General features: G+C 38.4%; 1 long non-coding RNA gene across 1 annotated transcript; it reads left to right on the top strand.

Moving 5' to 3' along the window:
* The first annotated feature begins 459 nt into the window (after nt 1-459).
* LOC104970470 (uncharacterized) lies at nt 460-17,424 on the top strand. Its single transcript, XR_001495518.3, has 3 exons — nt 460-863; nt 16,195-16,262; nt 16,380-17,424. It is a non-coding gene; the product is annotated as an uncharacterized lncRNA (long non-coding RNA).
* The last annotated feature ends 762 nt before the right edge of the window (nt 17,425-18,186 follow it).

Below are 18,186 nucleotides of genomic sequence, written 5' to 3'. Positions count from 1 at the left end.
GACCATCCCAGGTAACAAAATGTCACAGGTTTAACACATAACTTGAAGAGACAACTAAAAGTCTAGCTGAACTAAACAAACACAATATGATGACAATTTTCAAAATGGTTAGGTATCTGTGATATAGTATTCTGTAAATGATGAGTTGTGCTCAGATATGAATATCTAATTTCCATGTACAAGGAATTTTTAAGGCTTTAGCCAATTGAAGGTACAGACATTTCTGTCTTCTTATCAGATCCACATTTCTTTAATTTTGGAGTTGTCCAAGTCCTTCTGATGCTTGTCAGAGTGCCTGGAGCTGTTTTTGCCCTGTGCTGCTCTGCCCTGGGGGCGTTCTATATCAAGGCTCTTTATTTTAACCTCTGATGAAGCACTTGCTCCAAAATCATTTTCATTTCAGAGTACTTATCAGTTTTATTCCTAAAGAACCATGGAATCTCTCTGAAATGTCTCCCGTGTATTGTATATTACATTGGGCATGATTTCTTATATGTTTATTTGGCCCTTTGGCTTTCTATTTCTCTACTATGAATATTTTGTGTTTTCTGGGAAGATGTCTCTGTCCATATTGTGAAGATGGAAAGTTCTAGATTCTTCACTTACTGTGTTGGAGAAACTAACTTCCAGACTGCATCTAAGTTGTAATGGTCGAAGCTTGGATGCCATAGCATTTTCTATTTAACACTATTAAACATTTCTCCCTCATTACGGCAATTTAGGATTTTATTGTTTTATATCCATTGTTAGGTACACTATGCTTGGTCTCAGTGAAACTTAAAATCAGGCATGACTTCTGCTTTCATGATCCAAAACTCCAAATGGACAAATTTTGAGCTGAAGGAAATAAGATACTGTAAGAGGTAAGAATTTTTCTATTTACATTTTTTTCAGTGTGGTGGCACTTGTAATTGAAAACAGAACCCTCTTGCACTGATGGTGGGAATGCAAACTGATACAGCCACTGTGTAGGACAGTATGGAGATTCCTTTCAAAACTAGGACTAAAACTACCATGCTGCTGCTGCTAAGTCGCTTCAGTCGTGTCTGACTCTGTGCGACCCTAGAGACTGAAGCCCACCAGGCTCCCCCGTCCTTGGGATTCTCCAGGCAAGAACACTGGAGTGGGTTGCCATTTTCTTCTCCAATGAATGAAAGTGAAAAGTGAAAGGGAAGTCGCTCAGTCATGTCCGACTCTTAGCGACCCCATGGACTACAGCCTACCAGGCTCCTCTGTCCATGGGATTTTCCAGGCAAGAGTACTGGAGTGGGGTGCCTTTGCCTTCTCTGAAAACTACCATATTACCCAGCAATTCCACTACTGGGCATATACCCTGAGGAAACCATAATTGAAAAAGACACGTGTACCCCAATTACAACACAATTTACAATAGCTAGGACATGGAAGCAACCTAGATATCCATCAACAAATGAATGGATAAAATATTTGTAGTACATATACACAATGGAATATTAGTCAGCTATAAAAAGGAATGCATTTAAGTCGGTTCTAATGAGGTGGACAGACGTAGAGGTGGACAAACATAAAGCCTATTATACACAGTAAAGTAACTCAGAAAGAGGAAGACACATATCATATTAATGCATATATATACACACACACACACAAATATATATGGAAGCTAGAAATATGGTACTGATGAATCTATTTACAGGGCAGTAATGGAGGGAAGGTGACTTCCCTGATGGCTCAGATAGTAAAGTGTCTGCCTGCAATGCAGGAGACCCAGGTTTAATTCCTGGGCCGGAAGATCTCCTGGAGAAGGAAATGGCAACCCACTCTGGTATTCTTGCCTGGAAAATCCCATGGACGTAAGAGCCTGGTAGGTTACAGTCCATGGGGTTGCAAAGAGTCAGACATGACTGAGTGAATTCACTTTCACTTTCAATGGAGATTCAGACATAAGACAACAAGACTTTTGGACACAATGAGGGAGAGAGAAGGTGGGATGGTTTGAGAGAGTAGCACTGAAACATATATATCACCATATGTAAAGTAGATAGCCAGCAGGAATTTGCTGTATGACAGAGGGAGCCCAAAGCCAGTGCTCTGTGACAACCTAGAGGGGTAGGATGCAGAGGGAGGTAGGAGGGAGGTCTGAGAAGGAGGGGAGATATGTATACCTATGACTAATTCATGTAGATGTATGGCAGAAGCCATCACAATAGTGCAAAGTAATTATCCTCCAGTTAAAAAGTAAAATTAAATTTAAAAATTTTTGCAAATTTCTAGTTTTAGTGCTACACTGCTGCTGCTGCTGCTGCTAAGTCACTTGTCAAAGGGTGAAGTCTAGCTTAAAGAATGGCTCCATCACTAGATGAAGATATTTTCATGGAAAATCACATGAAAACTTTAAACAACTAAAGTCCAATCCTTAATTAACTGGGATAAGTGATGCTTCAGGTTTAGGAGAAAATGATAGATAATTAGAAATAACTCCATGTCAAGCAACCAGTGAATGAATTATTTATTCATTCATTAACTTAGCAGTTAGTCAGTTCAGTTCAGTTGCTCAGTCGTGTTCAACTCTTTGTGACCCCATGGACTGCAGCATGCCAGGCTTCCCTGTCCATCACCAACTCCTGGACCTTGTTCAAACTCATGTCCATCGAGTAAGTGATGCCATCCAACCATCTCATCTTCTGTCGTCCCCTTCTCCTCCTGCCCTCAATCTTTCTCAGCATCAGGGTCTTTTCCAATGAGTTAGCTCTTTGCATCAGGTGGCCAAAGTATTGGAGTTTCAGCATCAGCATCAGTCCTTCCAATTAATATTCAGGACTGATTTCCTTTAGGATAGGCTGGTTTGATCTTGCAATCTAAGGGACTCTCAACATAGCAGTAGGCACTGGTTATACTGACAAAGGACATAGTCTTCCCATTCAAATTAGAAATAGGGAAAGGAATGATTGCAATGAAATGTTCTAAAATTCTCAGCACAGAATAGTATGGGATACATAGGACAGACAACTAAGGGGCTCTTGGGGAAGAAGTCCTGAGGTGGTGGGGTATGAAGTTCATTTTGAAGAATTAAGAGAAGTAGCTTCCCTGGTAGCTCAGCTGGTAAAGAATCCACCTGCAGTGCAGGAGACCTAGGTTTGATTCCTGGGTAGAGAAGTTCCCCTGGAGAAGGGATAGGCTACCCACTCTAGTATTCTTGGGCTTCCCTTGTGGCTCAGATGGTAAAGAATCTGCCTGCAGTGTGGGAGACCTGGGTTTGATCCCTGGATTGGGAAGATCCCCTGGAGGAGGGCATGGCACTCCAGTATTCTTGCTTGGAGAATCCTCGTGGACAGAGGAGCCTGGTGGGCTATAGTTCATGGGATCGCAAAGAGTCAGACATGACTCAGTGACAAAGCACAACAAAGGTAGGCCAAATGAAGTGGTAGAAAAAGGGCACAGGGCACTCTTGGGCAAAGGATAAAAATGAGAGAAGAAAGCATATATTAAAAACTTCCAGAAGTTCAGTATGACTGCAGCACACAGGAAGACACAGGCTGTGACAGAAGTGGAAGTTGGACCAGTAGGCAGAAGCAGATCATTAAGAATGATCTTAATCATCAGGTTAACACGTTTAAAATGTCTCCTGAAGACATGGGGAAGTTACTGAAGACTTTTCAGATACAAGGAGTCATGGCTGTATTTGCAGTTTAGAGATACTTCTGGTGCAATGTGGAGGCTGAATTTAAGACAAGAAGAAAGAAGAATAGTTGGGTATTGTATTAGACCAGGTGAGAAATGAGGAAGTAGTAATAGAATGAATGGGGGCAGATATCCAAAAAAAAAAAAAAAAAAAAAAAAGAAAGATTTACAAGGTTGAGTGGGCAAGATTTGATGTACCAACTGAGATGTAGAAAATAAGATATCTAGAAGAGTAGGACATAATGATGCTGATAAAACCACTTTTGTACATGAAAAAAAAATACCTGGAGATCAAAATTCTGTTTTCCAGGTGCTTGGACTTCTTTGGCCAATGGTGTAAAGTATGCCAATCCAAAGATCCTGTACCAGTCTCATTTAGTAAAGAGAGACACAAGTATCCTCACTAGAGAAGATTGATTGAAGAAAAGCTCACATTAAGCTTCAGTTACACAGGAATTTAATTAGCTGGAACCCACCATTCCTTTCAAATCTCTCTTATTGAAGCTTTATTGTGTTTCTTAGATGATAAATCTATTCTGGAGTTGTCTGTTATATGATATCACTGTAACTTTGGCCCTTTCATTATTTTGAAAATGCATCATGTTTCCCTAATCACTGCCAAGGAGACAGGGAGCAGTCCTCCACTCTACAGTTGATCAAGTTCTCTTTAGTCTGATATTTGCATTCTCTGATACCCTCAGAGTGGATCTGTTATTTTTTTCCTTGACTCTTCACTCATATTCATTATTGATTTTTCTTGAAGGATACCAAAGCAATTACTGCTTACCTCTTTCTTCATCCTCTATGAAAGGATCTCAAATGCCTTCTTAGGGCCCTCCAAAATCAAGAGTTATTTATGCCAATCACACAACTCAACATTTTTTTCTCAGCTTTTCATGAGAAAAGTTTAAAGTGCCTCCTGATTAAGGTACTTGAGAGAGTGATTGTTGCTCTGAATCAAGTTCTATACTTTGCTCTTCTTTCCTTAGAGCTTCCTTCACCTTCCATGAAGCAACATGGGGCACAGCCTCAAGTCAACAAAATGCTGAGGAATGGAGGTGTTCAGATTGCTGGTATTTCCTAGTTATTGTCTAAAAACTAGTGGAAACACCTTTGATTCTTTTGTTTTTACTGACAGTCTGTTTTAAAGTATCTAAATCTACATTGTTTTCCATTGTACCTGTGCTAGTGAATCAAACTGAATTGACTTTTGATGTTTCCTCTGATAAATGGTCTTTTTAGGACTGCTGCCATTATTCTGAACTTTATCGATCATTGTCAGTTAAAGATTAAAAGAACATGGCAGCATGGTCAAACAGAGGTGGATTTGACTTGTGATTCAGTCATTTACTAGCTGTGTGACCTTAGCTACATCATTTATTTTTTCTGAGTTCCTTCTTTTCCTCATCTGTAAAAGTCATACACATTCTGCTTTCTTCTTGGTCTTGGTGTGGGTTTCAAATCAGAAAAGTATATTTTTTTCCAGTTTCCACAAACTAACACAGGTAACTTGGTTGCCTGTATTATGAAATATGGGCATATAGCTTAGAAAATATGGGAGAAAAAAGTGGAAGATTGTTACTGTTATTCTCTCAAAGATCCAGTGAATATTGTCTGATGATTTGGCAGAATTTATATGTTAAAGAAAGATATCTACAGAAAGTTCATTTTTAACAATATAAATTTATTTATTTTAATTGGAGGCTAATTACTTTACAATATTGTATTGGTTTTGCCATACATCAGCATGAATCCATCATGGGTGTACACGGGTTCCCCATCCTGAACCCCCCTCCCACGTTCCTCTCCGTACCATCCCTCTGGGTCATCCCAGTGCACCAGCCCCATGATACCATCCTGTATCCTGCATTGAACCTGGACTGGCGATTCGTTTCATATACGATATTATACATGTTTCAATGCCATTCTCCCAAATCATCCCACCTTCTCCCTCTCCCACAGAGTCCAAAAGACTATTCTATACACCTTTGTCTCTTTTGCTGTCTCGCATACAGGGTTATCGTTACCATCTTTCTAAATTCCATATATATGCGTTAGTATACTGTATTGGTGTTTTTCTTTCTGACTTACTTCACTCTGTATAAAAGCAGTTTCATCCACCTCATTAGAACTGATTCAAATGTATTCATTTTAATGGCTGAGTAATACTCCATTGTGTATATGTACCACAGCTTTCTTATCCATTCATCTGCTGATGGACATCTAGGTTGCTTCCATGTCCTGGCTATTATAAACAGTGCTGCGATGAACATTGGGGTACACGTGTCTCTTTCCCTTCTGGTTTCCTCAGTGTGTATGCCCAGCAGTGGGATTGCTGGGTCATAAGGCAGTTCTATTTCCAGTTTTTTAAGGAATCTCCACACTGTTCTCCATAGTGGCTGTACCATTTTGGATTCCCACCAACAGTGTAAGAGGGTTCCCTTTTCTCCACACCTTCTCCAGCATTTATTGCTTGTAGACTTTTGGATAGCAGCTATTCTGACTGGTGTGAAGTGGTACCTCATTGTGGTTTTGATTTGCATTTCTTTGATAATGAGTGATGTTGAGCATCTTTTTCATGTGTTTGTTAGCCATCTGTATGTCTTCTTTGGAGAAATGTCTGTTTAGTTCTTTGGCCCATTTTTTGATTGGGTCGTTTATTTTTCTGGCATTGAGCTGCAGGTGTTTCTTGTATATTTTTGAGATTAATTATTTGTCAGTTGCTTCATTTGCTATTATTTTCTCCCATTCTGAAGGCTGTCTTTTCACCTTGCTTAGAGTTTCCTTTGTTGTGCAGAAGCTTTTAATTTTAATTAGGACCCATTTGTTTATTTTTGCTTTTATTTCCACTATTCTGGGAGGTGGGTCATAGAGGATCCTGCTGTGATTTATGTCGGAGAGTGTTTTGCCTATGTTCTCCTCTAGAAGTTTTATAGTTTCCAGTCTTATGTTTAGATCTTTAATCTATTTTGAGTTTATTTTTGTGTATGGTGTTAGAAAGTGTTCTGGTTTCATTCTTTTACAAGTGGTTGACCATTCTCTCCAGCACCACTTGTTAAAGACATTGTCTTTTCTCCATTGTATATTCTTCCTTCCTTTGTCAAAGATAAGGTGTCCATATGTGTGTGGGTTTATCTCTGGCCTTTCTATTTTGTTCCATTGATCTATATTTCTGTCTTTGTGCCAGTACCATACTGTCTTGATGACTGTAGCTTTGTAGTAGAGCCTGAAGTCAGGCAGGGTGATTCCTCCAATTCCATTCTTCTTTCTCAAGATTGCTTTGGTGATTCACGGTTTTTTGTATTTCCATACAAATTGTGAAATTATTTGTTCTAGCTCTGTGAAAAATACCATTGGTAGCTTGATAGGGATTGCATTGAATCTATAGATTGCTTTGGGTAGTATACTCATTTTCACTATATTGATTCTTCCAATCCATGAACATAGTATATTTCTCCATCTATTAGTGTCCTCTTTGATTTCTTTCACCAGTGTTTTATAGTTTTCTATATATAGGTCTTTTGTTTCTTTAGGTAAATATATTCCTAAGTATTTTATTATTTTAGTTGCAATGGTGAATGGAATTGTTTCCTTAATTTCTCTTTCTATTTTTTTATTATTAGTGTATAGAAATGCAAGGGATTTATGTGTGTTGATTTTATATCCTGCAACTTTACTATATTCATTGATTAGCTCTAGTAATTTTCTGGTGGAGTCTTTAGGGTTTTCTATGTAGAGGATCATGTCATCTGCAAACAGTGAGAATTTTACTTCTTCTTTTCCAATTTGGATTCCTTTTATTTCTTTTTCTGCTCTAATTACTGTGGCCAAAACTTCCAAAACTATGTTGAATAGTAGTGGTAAAAGTGGCCACCCTTGTCTTGTTCCTGACTTTAGGGGAAATGCTGTCAATTTTTCACCATTGAGGATAATGTTTGCTGTGGGTTTGTCATATATAGCTTTTATTATGTTGAGGTATGTTCCTTCTGTTCCTGCTTTCTGGAAATGTTTTTATCATAAATGGATGTTGAATTTTGTCAAAGGCTTTCTCTGCATCTATTGAAATAATCATATGACTTTTATTTTTCCATTTGTTAATGTGGTGTATTACATTGATTGATTTGTGGATATTGAAGAATCCTTGCATCCATGAGATAAAGCCCACTTGGTCATGATATATGATCTTTTTAATGTGTTGTTGGATTCTGATTGCTAGAATTTTGTTAAGGATTTTTGCATCTATGTTCATCAATGATATTGGCCTGTAGTTTTCTTTTTTGGTGGCATCTTTGCCTGGTTTTGGTATTAGGGTGATGGTGGCCTCATAGAATGAGTTTGGAAGTTTACCTTCCTCTGCGATTGTCTGGAAAAGTTTGAGTAGGATAGGTGTTAGCTCTTCTCTAAATTTTTGGTAGAATGCAGCTGTCAAGCCATCTCGACCTGGGTTTTTGTTTGCTGGAAGATTTCTGATTAGTTTCAATTTCCGTGCTTGTGATGGGTCTGTTAAGATTTTCAATTTCTTTCTGGTCCAGTTTTGGAAAGTTGTACTTTTCTAAGAATTTGTCCATTTCTTCCAATTTGTCTATTTTATTGGCATATAGTTGCTGATAGTAGTCTCTTATGATCCTTTGCATTTCTGTGTTGTCTGTTGTGATCTCTCCATTTTCATTTCTAATTTTATTGATTTGATTTTTCTCCCTTTGTTTCTTGATGAGTCTGCCTAATGGTTTATCAATTTTATTTATCCTGTCAAAGAACCAGCTTTTGGCTTGTTGATTTTTTCTATGGTCTCTTTTTGTTTCTTTTGCGTTTATTTCTGCCCTTCTACTAACCCTGGGGTTCTTCATTTCTTCCTTCTAGTTGCTTTAGGTGTAGAGTTAGGTTATTTATTTGACTTTTTTCTTGTTTCTTGAGATATGCCTGTAGTGTTATGAACCTCCCCTTAGCACTGCTTTTAGAGTGTCCCATAGGTTTTGGGTTGTTGTGTTTTCATTTTCATTCATTTCTATGCATATTTTGATTTCTTTTTTGATTTCTTCTTTGATTTGTTGGTTATTCATCAGTGTGTTGTTCAGCCTCCATATGTTGGAATGTTTAATAGTTTTTCTCCTGTAATTGAGATCTAATCTTACTGCATTGTGGTCAGAAAAGATGCTTGGAATGATTTCAATTTTTTGAATTCACCAAGGCTATATTTATGGCCTAGGATGTGATCTATCCTGGAGAAGGTTCTGTGTGCACTTGAGAAAAAGGTGAAATTCATTGTTTTGGGGTGAAATGTCCTATAGATATCAATTAGGTCTAACTGGTCTATTGTATCATTTAAAGTTTGTGTTTCCTTGTTAATTTTCTGTTTAGTTCATCTATCCATAGGTGTGAGTGGGGTATTAAAGTCTCCCACTATTATTGTGTTAATGTTAATTTCCCCTTTCATACTTGTTAGTATTTGTCTTACATATTGTGGTGCTCCTATGTTGGGTGCATATATATTTATAATTGTTAATCTTCTTCTTGGATTGATCCTTTCATCATTATGTAGTGTCCTTCTTTGTCTCTTTTCACAGCCTTTGTTTTAAAGTCTATTTAATCTGATATGAGTATTGCTCCTCCTGCTTTCTTTTGGACTCTATTTGCATGGAATATCTTTTTCCAGCCCTTCACTTTCAGTCTGTATGTGTCCCTTGTTTTGAGGTGGGTCTCTTGTAGACAACATATATAGGGGTCTTGTTTTTGTATCCATTCAGACAGTCTTTGTCTTTTGGTTGGGGCATTCAACCCATTTATGTTTAAGGTAATTATTGATAGGTATGATCCTGTTGTCATTTATTTTATTGTTTTGGGTTCAAGTTTATACACCCTTTTTGTTTTTCCTGTCTAGAGAAGATCCTTTAGCATTTGTTGGAGAGCTGGTTTGGTGGTGCTGAATTCTCTCAGCTTTTGCTTGTCTGTAAAGCTTTTGATTACTCCTTTATATTTGAAGGAGATCCTTGCTGGGTACAGTAATCTGGGCTGTAGGTTATTTTCTTTCATCACTTTAAGTATGTCCTGCCATTCCCGCCTGGCCTGAAGAGTTTCTATTGAAAGATCAGCTGTTATCCTTATGGGAATCCCCTTGTGTGTTATTTGTTGCTTTTCCCTTGCTACTTTTAATATTTGTTCTTTGTGTTTGACCTTGTTAATTTGATTAATATGTGTCTTGGGATAGAGTGCCTGATGAACTATGGAATGAGGTTCGTGACATTGTACAGGAGACAGGGATCAAGACCATCCCCATGGAAAAGAAATGCAAAAAAGCAAAATGGCTGTTTGGGGAGGCCTTACAAATAGCTGTGAAAAGAAGAGAAGCAAAAAGCAAAGGAGACAAGGAAAGATATAAACATCTGAATGCAGAGTTCCAAAGAATAGCAAGAAGAGATAAGAAAGCCTTCTTAAGCGATCAATGCAAAGAAATAGAGGAAAACAACAGAATGGGAAAGACTAGAGATCTCTTCAAGAAAATTAGAGATACCAAAGGAATATTTCATGCAAAGATGGACTCGATAAAGGACAGAAATGGTATGGACCTAACAGAAGCAGAAGATATTAAGAAGAGGTGGCAAGAATACACAGAAGAACTGTACAAAAAAGATCTTCATGACCCAGATAATCATGATGGTGTGATCACTGACCTGGAGCCAGACATCCTGGAATGTGAAGTCAAGTGGGCCTTAGAAAGCATCACTATGAACAAAGCTAGTGCAGGTGATGGAATTCCAGTTGAGCTATTTCAAATCCTGAAAGATGATGCTGTGAAAGTGTTGCACTCAATATGCCAGAAAATTTAGAAAACTCAGCAGTGGCCACAGGGCTGGAAAAGGTCAGTTTTCATTCTAATCCCAAAGAAAGGCAATGCCAAAGAATGTTCAAACTACCACACAATTGCACTTATCTCACACGCTAGTAAAGTAATGGTCAAAATTCTCCAAGCCAGGCTTCAGCAATACGTGAACCGTGAACTTCCTGATGTTCAAGCTGGTTTTAGAAAAGGCAGAGGAAGCAGAGATCAAATTGCCAACATCTGCTGGATCATGGAAAAAGCAAGAGAGTTCCAGAAAAACATCTATTTCTGCTTTATTGACTATGCCAAAGCCTTTGACTGTGTGGATCACAATAAACTGTGGAAAATTCTGAAAGAGATGGGAATACCAGACCACCTGACCTGCCTTTTGAGAAATCTGTATGCAGGTTAGAACTGGACATGGAACAACAGACTGGTTCCAAATACGAAAAGGAGTACGTCAAGGCTGTATATTGTTACCCTACTTATTTAATTTCTATGCAGAGTATATTATGAGAAATGCTGGACTGGAGGAAACACAAGCTGGAATCAAGATTGCCGGGAGAAATATCAATAACCTCAGATATGCAGATGACACCACCCTTATGGCAGAAAGTGAAGAAGAACTAAGAAGCCTCTTGATGAAAGTGAAAGTGGAGAGTGAAAAAGTTGGCTAAAGGCTCAACATTCAGAAAATGAAGATCATGGCATCCGGTCCCATCACTTCATGGGAAATAGATGGGGAAACAGTGGAAACAGTCTCAGACTTCATTTTTTTGGGCTCCAAAACCACTGCAGATGGTGACTTCAGCCATGAAATTAAAAGACGCTTACTCCTTGGAAGGAAAGTTATAACCAACCTAGATAGCATATTGAAAAGCAGAGACGTTACTTTGCCAACAAAGGTCCGTCTAGTCAAGGCTATGGTTTTTCCTGTGGTCGTGTATGGATGTGAGAGTTGGACTGTGAAGAAAGCTGAGTGCCGAAGAATTGATGCCTTAGAACTGTGGTGTTGGAGAAGACTCTTGAGAGTCCCTTGGACTGCAAGGAGATCCAACCAGTCCATTCTGAAGGAGATCAGCCCTGGATTTTCTTTGGAAGGAATGGTGCTAAAGCTGAAACTCCAGTACTTTGGCTACCTCATGCGAAGAGTTGACTCATTGGAAAAGACTCTGATGCTGGGAGCGATTGGGGGCAGGAGGTAAAGGGGACGACAGAGGATGAGATGGCTGGATGGCATCACTGACTTGATTGACATGAGTCTGGGTGAAGTCTGGGAGTTGGTGATGGACAGGGAGGCCTGGCGTGCTGTGATTCATGGGTTCGCAAAGAGTCGGACACAACTGAGTGACTGAATTGACTGACTGACTGATTGGGGTGTTTTGCCTTGGGTTTATCCTGTTTGGGACTCTCTGGGTTTCTTGGACTTGGGTGATTATTTCCTTTCCCGTTTTAGGGATGTTTTCAACTATTATCTCCTCAATTATTTTCTCATGGTCTTTCTTTTTGTCTTCTTCTTCTGGGACTCCTATGATTCGAATGTTGGGGCGTTTAGCATTGTCTCAGAGGTCTCTGAGATTGTCCTCATTTCTTTTAATTCGTTTTTCTTTTTTCCTCTCTGATTCATTTATTTCTACCATTCCATTTTCTACTTCACTAATCCTATCTTCTGTCTCCGTTATTCTACTATTTGTTCCCTCCAAAGTGTTTTTGATATCGTTTATTGCATTATTTCTTAAATATTGAATCTTTTTTATTTCTTCTAGGTCCTTGTTAAACCTTTCTTGCATCTTCTCAATCCTTGTCTCCAGGCTATTTATCTGTGATTCCATTTTGTTTTCAATATTTTGGATCATTTTCACTATCATTTTTTGGATTTCTTTATCTATTATTTTATTGTTTTGGGAACAAAACAATAAACAAAATTCTTTATCTAATATTTTATTGTTTTGTATCTATCTCTTCCTCTTTTGTTTGGTTTGGTGGGCATTTATCCTGTTCCTTTACTTGCTGGGTATTCCTCTGTCTCTTCATCTTGTTTATTTTGCTGTGTTTGGGGTGGCCTTTCTGTATTCTGGCAGTTTGTGGAGTTCTCTTTATTGTGGAGTTTCCTTGCTGTGGGTGGGGTTGTACCAGTGGCTTGTCAAGGTTTCCTGGTTAGGGAAGCTTGTGTTGGTGTTCTGGTGTGTGGAGCTGGATTTCTTCTCTCTGGAGTGCAGTGAAGTATCCCGTAATAAGTTATGAGATGTCAGTGGGTTTGGAGTGACTTTGGGCAGCCCGTATATTGAAGTTCAGGGCTATGTTCCTGTGTTGCTGGAGAATTTGCATGGTAAGTCTTGTTCTGGAACTTGTTGGCCCTTCGGTGGTGCTTGGTTTCAGTATAAGTATGGAGACGTTTGATGAGCTCCTGTCAATTAATGTTCCCTGGAGTCAGGAGTTCTCTTGTGTTCTCAGGATTTGGACTTAAGCCTCCTGCTTCTGGGTTTCAGTCTTATATTTACAGTAGCCTCAAGACTTCTCCATCTATACAGCACCGTTGATAAAACATCTCCTTTCAAAGACAATGGGCTGCTTTTCTGGGTGCCTGATGTCCTCTGCCGGCATTCAGAAGTTGTTTTGTGGAATTTACTCAGCGTTCAAATGTTTTTTTGATGAATTTGTCGGGGAGAAAGTGGTCTCCCCGTCCTATTCCTCCGCCGTCTTAGCTAAAGTTTGTTTTTTGAAAACAGAAACATGAGTGCTAACATTTATTGGGCACTTAGTAAATGCCAAACACTGCTTGCTTTCGATCAAATGCTTTAGATGAATATATCATTTGCTGGTCACAAGAGTGATCTAGGTATTTTTATTAGGGCAGTTTTTACAGAAGAGTAGACTTGTGTCAGTTCACCCAGACACAAAACAGAAGAGAGAATTTAAATTTCAACCTGATCAAAGAAAGTATGAGTTTAGCCACAATGTGGTTGGACTTCATAATCTTGATATAGGTTTGTTTTATTTCAACTGTCAATTTATCCTACACCTACATTGCAGCATAACAGTCTAAGTTAATTGGGATACCAGTTTTTACTGTGTGGAGGGGAAGAGATAGACAAGTTCCAGCAGCTGTGCAATGTACTGTGAGTGATGGTTCCTAAATTTTAGAAATTACTTTTTCCCTGATTTCTGTGTCCACTGTAGGAGTAGATTTAACAAAGTCCAGAACAGATACTTGGAGAGAGAATACTTGAAACCACTTTTTCTCCCTGGACTTTAAAATCCTAGAAGGAAAGGCAAACATGCCTAGCAAATAGGCTGGCACATAGTTTGTATCCAGTGAATATTTGCTTTTTGTCTCTTATTTCTCAGCTGAGATTTCATCTACCCTGAACCTCCATTGACTGTGGATAGCTGTATAATTAAGCCACTGAGCAGAAACAAGCATAAAATGAGATTCAAATATAGTTTGTGTCTACCAAGCACTTCTTAAAGTTTCTGTATACAAGAGGATTTATATTTAATCCATTGTCAAGCATGACCGAGATACAAAAAAATATCTGGTTGCTGAATGTTTAGGAAATATAAGGTGTATTACATTGAAACTGAATATAGCTTAACTTATTTTACATAAAGTGACTTAGATTAAGATAACTGGATGGAATCTTGAGTGTTTAGGAAGATTCCCCCTACTCTTTGAGGCAACATGTGCCTAAACTGTACAAAATCTCTTTCTAATTACATGACAGTTAAAACAAATTGGAAAGGGATTATACCAGGCTTCTTATTAAAATAATTCCACATATTCCTGCCTTTACCATTAGGGTGCATGTGGGCTGAGTTATTTCAGTTGTTTCCAACTTTTTGTGACCCTGTGGACTGTAGCCCACCAGTCTCTGTCCATGGGATTCTTAAGGCAAGAATGCTGGAGTGGGTGGCCATGCCCTCCTCCAGGTGGTCTTCCTGACCTAGGGACCGAACTCACATCTCCTACATTGGCAGGCATGTTCTTTATTGCTAGCACCACTTGGGAAGCCTTTTGATTTTTAAATGTAGTCACAAATCAGAATCACCTAGAACAGCACTTTTCAAACTTTTTGCATCTATGATCCCCCCAAATTATGAAAACTCCTAATTTTTTACCCATTACATAATTACCTAAATAACACAGTTTCATGAAAATTTCTTTTCTAAGTTCATCTCAGTTCAGTCACTCAGTAGTGTCCGACTCTTTGAGACCCCATGGAGTATAGCACACCAGGCCTCCCTGTCCATCACCAACTCTATCTCCTGGAATTTACTCAAGGTCATGTCCATTGAGTTGGTGATACCATCCAACCATCTCATCCTCTATTGTCCCCTTCTCCTCCTGCCTTCAATCTTTCTCAGCATCAGGGTCTTTGCAGATGAGTCAGTTCTTCACATCAGGTGGCCACAGTATTGGAGCTTCAGCTTCAGCATCAGACCTTCCAATGAATATTCAGGACTGATTTCCTCTAGGATGGACTGGTTGGATCTCCTTGCAGTCCAAGGGAGTCTCAACAGTCTTCTTCAACACCACAGCTCAAAAGCATCAATTCTTTGGCACTCAGCTTTCTTTATAGTCCAACTCTCACATCCATACATGACTATTGGACAAACCATAGCTTTGACTAGATGGACCTTGGTTAGCAAAGTAATGTCTGCTTTTTAATATGCTGTCTAGGTTCTTTTCTAAAAAATAGTAAAATAATGGATTTCTTTTATATTTTTTGTAATTCTCTTTAATGTCTGATATAACAGAAGGCAACTGTGCAATCATATCTTTTTCTGCATTCTATATGTTGCAATATGTTGTAGATGATTGTGGACATTTTTTCTTGATACTATCCCAAAATTCAATGTGTGGTAGTTTTTTTAAAGGTTTGTTACAACATTCCATTGTAAACCGTATTAATGAACTTTTCTTACTATGTTTTATCAACGTCCATTAGTTCATTTTGCACTCTGAATAGGTATTTTACTCATCATGATTTTATAATATCATTTATTGGTTATTTATAAATTTTTAATTCAGGTTTATTTATTCTATCCAAAAGGTCACATTGATAGTTCTTTGTGTGTATTAATTTTCCATCTTCCATCTCCCATATCCATCCACTTCTTAAACTTTTATTTTCTTTATTTTGAACCCACTTGGACTCTGTCTTTCTTTGCTAGGTTGTGAAAGTTAAAATTGGACAGACATACTGTCCTTTTCAGAGAAGGCAATGGCACCCCACTCCAGTACTCTAGCCTAGAAAATCCCATGGACGGAGGAGCCTGGTGGGCTGCAGTCCATGGGTTCGCTAAGAGTCGGATATGACTGAGCGACTGCACTTTCATTTTTCACTTTCATGCATTGGAGAAGGAAATGGCAACCCACTCCAGTGTTCCTGCCTGGAGAATCCCAGGGATAGGAGGGCCTGGTGGGCTGCCGTCTATAGGGTTGCACAGAGTCAGACACGACTGAAGTGACTTAGCAGCAGCAGCAGCTATCCTTTTAGGCTCTGGCCATGTTAAGAAGTCCCTGCTGTGTTTTCATATCTTAAAACAATCAAACTGTTCTTCCCCTTAGCTATTCCTTCTCACCTATAGCTTTCTAGACGTCTGTCTGCCTTTGGAATTCTGACCATGGCTGAGTTGCCTGGGGAAAGTCAAAGAATATAAATGAGTCTTGCCCTAGACTTTTGTAGTTGAACAGCCTGTGCTCTTTTCCTTAGGGATGAAACACTGAGGTATTCTGTCAAAGAGGAAAAGAGTAAGCATGAGTTGGAGAGAAAGGTTGAAAGTGAGTATGAGCATCCCTTATGTAACTGGCCTACTTCTGTTCCCTTTCCTAACAATGAAATATATAAAACTGGAATTCAGCCACTCCTTTGATCTGTATTCATCTTTCTCTCTTCAGATATTGTGAAATTGGCAGCCTGGCTTCAGAGCTTCTTTTGAACTTGAGAGATTTCAAGCCTCAGCTGAGTAATCCTTGATGCCCCATTGTCTTGTCTTGCTAAAATGTACAAGTAAGTTGCAGAGTGCAACCCTTTAGGCTTAAAATCTTCCCAGGTGAGATTAGACTGCATTGGTCTTGTTTGCGTTTTTGGTTTGGCCTATTCACCTCAACCTTTAAGCCATTTTTTTTTTATTTTGTGGGGCTAGGTTTTAGGACTGCTAATACAATTATGGATCACTATTAGTTTCCAAAACATTTGGGTCGTGCTAAGCAAAATTTTCTATTCTAAACGCTCAAGCTGACAGTATGACACATCAGCCAAACAAGCTTTCAATTGTAAAGTTGCTTTGGTTTAAATCTTGCCTCAGGGTCATAATTTGTATGATGGTGGTGTTGGCATAATTTCACTGAAAATAACTTGGTGTATGATAAAATTCATTTTTAGAAAAAGCTGGCTTCATCATAGTTGAAAACATTACAGGGAATATAATTTTCATGTTCAAAGATTTTTAGGTAATGGGTGTGTGATGCTGAAACATTTAGTACTTTATTTTTGAAGTCTCACTTTTAAATCTAAATATTCTTGTCATATTTACTGACCCAAATCCATGCAGAGCTATTAATATATGTAGAGAGTTGTTTAAATTTTAAAGATCAAGCCATGGTGCATGCAAGAAATTTACAGCAAATAAAAGCTCCTGATTATACTTCTATTCCTAAAACTAATTATATATTTGTGCAACTAATACTTTCAGACTTTATCAGGCATTAGCAAATACATATGTTTGTGGAGTTTACCCTCTCTGATATGAAATTCATATCCATTTGTGACAGCAAACACTTTTTAAAATTAATTACTCCTATCAAGTCAGGATCTTTCTTACTTAAACTTAGCAGCAACAACAATAAAACAACATTTAGCAACAGAAGAATCAACCATAATACATGCATTTGCAATTTTTTATTCTATGCAGTAGAATTTAAACTGAGTTGTATTTTTGTCCATGACATCCACTGATTTATATGTGACAGGATAATTAATTATGATATTAATTTCTATATTATTCTCACTGAGGGGGATATTTTTTTCTTCTCCATCCTTAAAAATAGTCAGAACTCTTTGGTTTTTGCCATGGTAGAAGTGACAGTAGAGGATGGTTAAATTTTAATTCACTGAAGCGGGTAGTTTTCAGAAATGCAGCAGGTGATTTCCTTCCAGACCCTTTAATTTTCAAAAACATAGTTTCCTGGAAAGATTGTTTATGAGGACAAGTTCCAAGATATGGAAGGAGGGGAACAAGGCCATCTGGAGAGTGGAGCTTTTGTGTACAGTTTTCCTAATTCTGATAGAGATCTTTAAGTTTTCCAGGAACTGAGGAAAAATAATTTACTGGCTCACAGGTCTCCAGATGAGTAATTACTACATAATGACTCTAGAAGCTTGACCATATGTATCATGGACTTGAGACCAATGGTGAGGCTACTTGTGAGTGAATCTTTGGTCAGTTAAGCAGACTATTTATTATAGGAGGCAATCTCAATCCATCACAGCCGAATGACTAAATTAACTTAGATGGTCTCCTTGACAGCAGAATTATGTTGCCTAAAATACAACTTAAATGATGATAACTATGATATAGTTATATAACTCTGAATTTCGAGTTACTGATTAAGCCTGGGATTCTGTTAGAATCCTATGAGGGTTGAGGGGCATACCCCCAAAATGACTAACATTAAGTTTAGTAGACCATTTGGACAGATTATA

The sequence above is a fragment of the Bos taurus genome, chromosome X (assembly GCF_002263795.3).
Source record: "Bos taurus isolate L1 Dominette 01449 registration number 42190680 breed Hereford chromosome X, ARS-UCD2.0, whole genome shotgun sequence".
In the NCBI taxonomy this organism is placed as follows: domain Eukaryota; kingdom Metazoa; phylum Chordata; class Mammalia; order Artiodactyla; family Bovidae; genus Bos; species Bos taurus.
The sequence above is the reverse complement of the archived record's forward strand: the minus strand, read 5'-3'. Positions and strand labels throughout refer to the sequence as shown.